We start from the raw sequence: 7,153 nt of genomic DNA on the forward strand, positions 1-7,153 counted from the left end.
CCCACCGGGAAGAGGCCCCGTGGTAGACCCAGGACACGCTGGAGAGATTATGTATCTCGGCTGGCCTGGGAACGCCTTGGGGTCCCTCCGGATGAGCTGGAGGAGGTGGCTGGGGAGAGGGAAGCCTGGGCTTCTCTGCTTAGGCTTCTGCCCCCGCGACCCGGCCCCGGATAAGCGGAAGAAAATGTATATATATATATATATATATATATATATATATATATATATATATATAGATAGATAGATAGATACACACACACACGTAAACAATCATGCTGCGTTAGAAATGAGGGAAACCCCCGACAGAGTCCTCACAGTCAAAGGGCTGTGGATCAAACCACCGATTAATAGGTGACCTGGTCTACCTCTTGAGCCACAGCCACCCCATTATGAATTGATACAAAGCAGTAAGTTCAGTCTTAGAGCCTAACCTAATTTGCAGTCTTGAAAATTGCGTCACTTTTCTCATGTAATATACACCATTCAGTGAAATAGCGGTAGAAAACTTTATGTTGAAATGGCCCTTCATCCCTTCGCTCCCATCCTCCGCACCCTTCCAAGCCACAAACCCAGGCCCAGCTGTCTATACATGCGCGCATGCGCACACTCACGCACTCACGCACACACACACACACACACACACGAGGGTCATATACTCATACACACACACATATATGCCAGTCGCACACCCATGCACACACACACACACACACACACACACACACACACACACACATACACACACACAAAAACCTTAAATGGACACTAAGTGTGGGCGAGCAGGTACCAGCACCAAGCCAGTGGCATCCTGGGGAAGCAGCCAACCCAGCCCCGAACCACTAGCCAGTCCCCACCCCAGGCAGGGCGTACGAAATCAGGGTGTGGGAACCCTACTCACTGCAGTGAGTTGGCAGACATTCTTGCTAGACTAATGTGATCTAAAAGTAAATCCCTATAGTAACGCATAAATCAGTCTTTGATTTCCAATTCATGAGGATAGATTTTTATAAACTAAATGTGATGTATTTGCTTCCATATCTAATTTACTTGCATCACCTAAGATGCACAGTTTGGGTGAGGCTGGGATACTGGAATTAAACCATGTGGATAGGTCTTCACATATCGTCTCCCAGAACCTCTGAACAGGCATGCAAGCCCATATAGCATGCATGTAATTCTCAGCATGGCCGCCTGAACAGTGGGTGCATATGTTTGAGTGTCTGGGGCCCATTTGGAACTTTCGTTGTCCTGTATAATGTATTCTATGCAGAGTTTTGCATTGTATAAGTTGTAAATTTGGACTTTTTGTCATGGCCGGGGAGGAAACAGGCGAGGAATGGCTGACACAAAGGACTCCAGAAGTCAGCGTAACTTAAAAGGGATTTATTTCAACGGGAAAAAACAATACAAAAACCGTTCAGAAGGGAGACGAAGGGGAACCACAGGGAGCACAGGAACACACGGGCACACAACATCAACGACGCGACAGAGAACAAATGAAACTGAGGGCTTAAATACACAATGGGTAATCAGGGCAAGAGGAAACAGCAGGGAACAACAGGTGAGGCAAATGAAACTAATTACACAGGGGAAGCAAAGCTAAACACAAAGCACAAGGAAATCACATTGGCAAAATAAAACAGGAAGTGATAAACCAAGGAACACGCAGACAAGTCACAACACTGGGAACATGACAAACATACAGGGAGGACAAACTCAGGAAATAAATTAACACAAAACGCTGGGCCAACGGCCCAGGACATGACAGTACCCCCCCCTCAAAGGCCGGCTCCCGACGGCCAAAACCAGAAACAAAACCAGACAAGGGCGGGAGGCGGGGGACCAGGAGGGAGGGCCCGAAACAAAAACAAAGACAGGGAGCAAAACAGAAATCACAGGGCGTGAACAAAACAAATCAAACCCGGACAGGAAGAAAACAAAAACACAGGACCAGAACAAAAGGCGACGGCACAAGGCCGGAGACAGTCCAACAGGGGGCATCAAAATGAGGCAGAGCAGAGGCAACACAGTCCAAACAAGAACAAAACACAGGGACGAGAAGCAAAAAAAAAAAACAACCGGATGAAACAAAAAGCGACGGCACAAGGCCGGAGAGCTCCAATGTCCAAAACAGGGGGCCGAAACAAGGAACAGTCCAGGAGCTATGACAAAACAAAAAACAGCAGGGGAAAAAACAGTCCACAGTTCAGGGGAGTCAGTGGGAAATCCAAAAACAAAAAACACACAGTTCAGGAGGCCGCAGAGGCCAAGGGGCCACAAAGCAAAATCCCAACGAGGGAGGCCGACCGCGCTCCCAGCGGCGGCGGCGACGAGGACGAGAAGGAATCACTGGAGGCCGACCGCGCTCCCAGCGGCGGCGGCGACGAGGACGAGAAGGAATCACTGGAGGCCGACCGCGCTCCCAGCGGCGGCGGCGACGAGGACGAGAAGGAGTCACTGGAGGCCGACCGCGCTCCCAGCGGCGGCGGCGACGACGAGGGGGAGTCACTGGAGGCCGACCGCGCTCCCAGCGGCGGCGGCGACGACGAGGGGGAGTCACTGGAGGCCGACCGCGCTCCCAGCGGCGGCGGCGACGACGAGGGGGAGTCACTGGAGGCCGACCGCGGGGCGTGCGGCGGCGGCGACGGGGAGCAGACACTGGAGGCCGACCGCGGGGCATGCGGCGGCGGAGAAGGGCGACCCCGGGCTCTGGTGGGGAACCCTCGGGTGACGTGGAGCGCTCGGACTGAGCAGAGACCCCCACCGGCTCGGACTGAGCGGGACCCCCTGGCTCGGAGCGCTCGGACTGAGCGGAGACCCCCATCGGCTCGGACTGAGCGGGACCCTCGTGCGCGGAGCGCTCGGACTGAGCGGAGACCCCCATCGGCTCGGACTGAGCGGGACCCTCTGGCGCGGAGTGCTCGGACTGAGCGGGACCCCCTGGCTCGGACTGAGCGGAGACCCCCATCGGCTCGGACTGAGTGGGACCCTCTGGCGCGGAGCGCTCGGACTGAGCGGAGACCCCCATCGGCTCGGACTGAGCGGGACCCTCTGGCGCGGAGCGCTCGGACTGAGCGGGACCCTCTGGCGCGGAGCGCTCGGACTGAGCGGAGACCCCCATCGGCTCGGACTGAGCGGGACCCCCTGGCTCGGACTGAGCGGAGACCCCCATCGGCTCGGACTGAGCGGGGCCCTCTGGCGCGGAGTGCTCGGACTGAGCGGAGACCCCCATCGGCTCGGAATGAGCGGAGACCCCCATCGGCTTGGAGTGAGCTGAGCCCATGGGCTGAACGGGGCCTACATAGTGAGGCACCGGATGCGTAGGCTGGGACCGCGGAACAGGGCACACTGCTGCTTTATTGAGCAGCAGGGGCTGCTCGAGGAATAGCAGAGGTGCAGGGGACTGCGTGGAAGCAGGCCGGGAGACGACTGGCTGCGTGGAAGCAGGCCGGGAGACGACTGGCTGCGTGGAAGCAGGCCGGGAGACGACTGGCTGCGTGGAAGCAGGCCGGGAGACGACTGGCTGCGTGGAAGCAGGCCGGGAGACGACTGGCTGCGTGGAAGCAGGCCGGGAGACGACTGGCTGCGTGGAAGCAGGCCGGGAGCCAGAGAGAGCGGGCTGTGAGCTAGGGAGATCTGGCTGCGTGGAAGCAGACCGAGAGCTAGCTGACACTGGGGCCTGAGAGGGAGCTGACTGAGAGGGCACTGAAACAGCTGACACTGGGGACCGAGGAAGAGCGACTGGAGCTAGAGCTGACTGAAGGCGAGGAAGAGCGACTGGAGCTAGAGCTGACTGAAGGCGAGGAAGAGCGACTGGAGCTAGAGCTGACTGAAGGCGAGGGAGAGCGACTGGAGCTAGAGCTGACTGAAGGCGAGGGAGAGCGACTGGAGCTAGAGCTGACTGAAGGCGAGGGAGAGCGACTGGAGCTAGAGCTGACTGAAGGCAAGGGAGAGCGACTGGAGCTAGAGCTGACTGAAGGCGAGGGAGAGCGACTGGAGCTAGAGCTGACTGAAGGCGAGGGAGAGCGACTGGAGCTAGAGCTGACTGAAGGCGAGGGAGAGCGACTGGAGCTAGAGCTGACTGAAGGCGAGGGAGAGCGACTGAGGCTGACCGAGACCCTGCTGCTGCAGCTAACGCAAAAAACTGATGCGAAGGCTTGGACCTGGCTGCCCCCACCCGCGGAACAGGTACGGGTGCAGAGGTCAGCCCGTCCGTGGCTGCCCCCACCCGCGGAACAGGTACGGGTGCAGAGGTCAGCCCGTCCGTGGCTGCCCCCACCCGCGGAACAGGTACGGGTGCAGAGGTCAGCCCGTCCGTGGCTGCCCCCACCCGCGGAACAGGTACGGGTGCAGAGGTCAGCCCGTCCGTGGCTGCCCCCACCCGCGGAACAGGTACGGGTGCAGGGGAAGCTGGAGCTAAGGGAGCTGGAGCAGGGTGAGCAGAGGGAGCTGGAGCTAACTGAGGGGTCTGGGACTGCGACTGAGGGGGAGCTGGAGCTACAGCTGACTGGGAACACTGCCACTGAGGGGGAGCTGGAGCTACAGCTGACTGGGAACACTGCCACTGAGGGGGAGCTGGAGCTACAGCTGACTGGGAACACTGCCACTGAGGGGGAGCTGGAGCTACAGCTGACCGGGAACACTGCCACCGAGGGGGAGCTGGAGCTACAGCTGACTGGGAACACTGCCACCGAGGGGGAGCTGGAGCCACAGCTGACTGGGAACACTGCGACTGAGGGGGAGCTGGAGCTACAGCTGACTGGGAACACTGGGAAGAAGCTAAGGGAACTGACAGGAGTGGCTGAGAGGCTGCAGCAGTGGTCTGTGGTGCTGGTTGTAGGTGAAGGGTGGTGATTACAAAGTCTTTCACTAACCCGTGCAAGGGGTCCAACAGCCAAGGGAAACTGGCAATCAGGTCTTGAAGCCTGGTGGTGATGACTTCCTGTTCCTCCTTACACGGGTCAGATAACAAGTCCAAGCATAATCGGTCCACTCTTCGAATCAGAATTTTCCTGCTCTCCTCTGAGAGGGAGGAAGCAGCAGAGTACATGACGGGCTGAAGTTGCTCTTTCTGCTGCTGAGAGCTAAACTTCCACCCCACGGAAGCGGGCTGTAGACTCGGCTGTGCAGACGGCTGGGATAGCCGCGGCGTTATACCACGCGGCGCCGGAAAAAACTCCTCCCGCAGCTGCCGGGAATCCCTCCCCCTCCCTTGCTGCTCCGTCTGTGAGAGGGAAGAGGGGCGAGCGAACGGAGAGGCAGGTGAGGGAGCGGCCGGCGCCAAAAACAGTCCGCCCACGCGGCAGACCTGCGGTTCAGGCGGGGGCGGTGAGCGGCGTCGCCGGGAACCGTTCAAAAAAGCTGGTCCCCCCAGCGCCAGGCGAGTGCCGTTGTAGCGGCCGGAGCCTGCAGGGTCTTTAGTATGGTCGCGTCGTTCTGTCATGGCCGGGGAGGAAACAGGCGAGGAATGGCTGACACAAAGGACTCCAGAAGTCAGCGTAACTTAAAAGGGATTTATTTCAACGGGAAAAAACAATACAAAAACCGTTCAGAAGGGAGACGAAGGGGAACCACAGGGAGCACAGGAACACACGGGCACACAACATCAACGACGCGACAGAGAACAAATGAAACTGAGGGCTTAAATACACAATGGGTAATCAGGGCAAGAGGAAACAGCAGGGAACAACAGGTGAGGCAAATGAAACTAATTACACAGGGGAAGCAAAGCTAAACACAAAGCACAAGGAAATCACATTGGCAAAATAAAACAGGAAGTGATAAACCAAGGAACACGCAGACAAGTCACAACACTGGGAACATGACAAACATACAGGGAGGACAAACTCAGGAAATAAATTAACACAAAACGCTGGGCCAACGGCCCAGGACATGACACTTTTAGTCATTTTGTTCCCTACAGCTGACCACAGGGCAGGGAAGGCAGGCCCACCGCCCCCACTGCAGAGGTTAGTATCAAGCATGCAGATGGGCCCCAGCTTGGGGGCCCATCTGCATGCTTTAAAGGCAAAAAGAGGACAACAAACATCACACACACACACAAACTGTCCTGAGTCCAGGATCAGCTGGCCCCATGTGGGAAACTCCCTCATCTGAGCGCCCCACAGGATCTGTGGGCGCCCTGGAATCCCAAAATGTTGACCAGACATCCCAACGTTTGCCAGTTCAGTCTCTTGCGTCACTGTGGAGAAATTTTGGCCCTCTCTTCTTTAAAATGTTGCTTCAGCTCACTGAGCTGGGTTGAGATTTGGACTTTGACTGGGCCATTGTAACACCTTCATTACCTCACCAACTAACAGGTGGAGGGAGGTTATGTTTTTACCCCTGTTTGTTTGTCTGTGTTAGTAAGCAATATAACTCAAATAGTTTTGAACCAAAATTGATGAAACTTTGTGGAAATATTCCTCAGGGGCCCAGAACGTTTTTTTTTTTTTTTTTTTTCAGGGTGAAAGATCAAGGTCACCAAAAATATTTAAAAATGTAACAATTTGGTTTGGTATTTTAAAGGGTACATAAACTGAATAAAATATATCCAAACTATATAAAAATACAATTTCATGTTTTACAGTTTTTAAAAGCCAATAAAATACATTTTTAGTTTTTGTGATCTAGTAATTTATGGAGACTCACTCTTTTGCTCAAAAACTGCTGAATTCCCGCCTGAGACTGACCCTTTCTTTTCATATTCTTCTCTATCACTGCCAAACATTATAGTTAATGTTAGCACACAAATGCAAATTACAAAGAAGTACATGAATTAGTATTACATGAATTAGTGAAATGCTAACATTCATGTCCAAACACAAGTAGGGCGTCAGTTAACATTACTCTTAACTAACTTTGCTTCTTAATTTAATGTTTGTCAGACTTAAGCTATGTGGCAGCTGTGAGTAAAAAGGGATTTATGACTTATCATTACCAACAAACTCCTCAAAATGTAGACTGGCATTGGTTGCTGTTCAAATCTTCTTTTTCTTCTGTAAGCTTTATTCACGTTGGACATTCCTATTTGGCTCATTAGCGCTACTGGTGTTTTGGCATGGAATTGCATCCACCTATAATTTGATCCTCGCTCTCGGACAAAGGACACATGAGTGACAGGACAGGGGCACTTCAGGGGGCCAATCAGATT

Source organism: Archocentrus centrarchus, chromosome 9 (genome assembly GCF_007364275.1).
Source record: "Archocentrus centrarchus isolate MPI-CPG fArcCen1 chromosome 9, fArcCen1, whole genome shotgun sequence".
Lineage (NCBI taxonomy): Eukaryota > Metazoa > Chordata > Actinopteri > Cichliformes > Cichlidae > Archocentrus > Archocentrus centrarchus.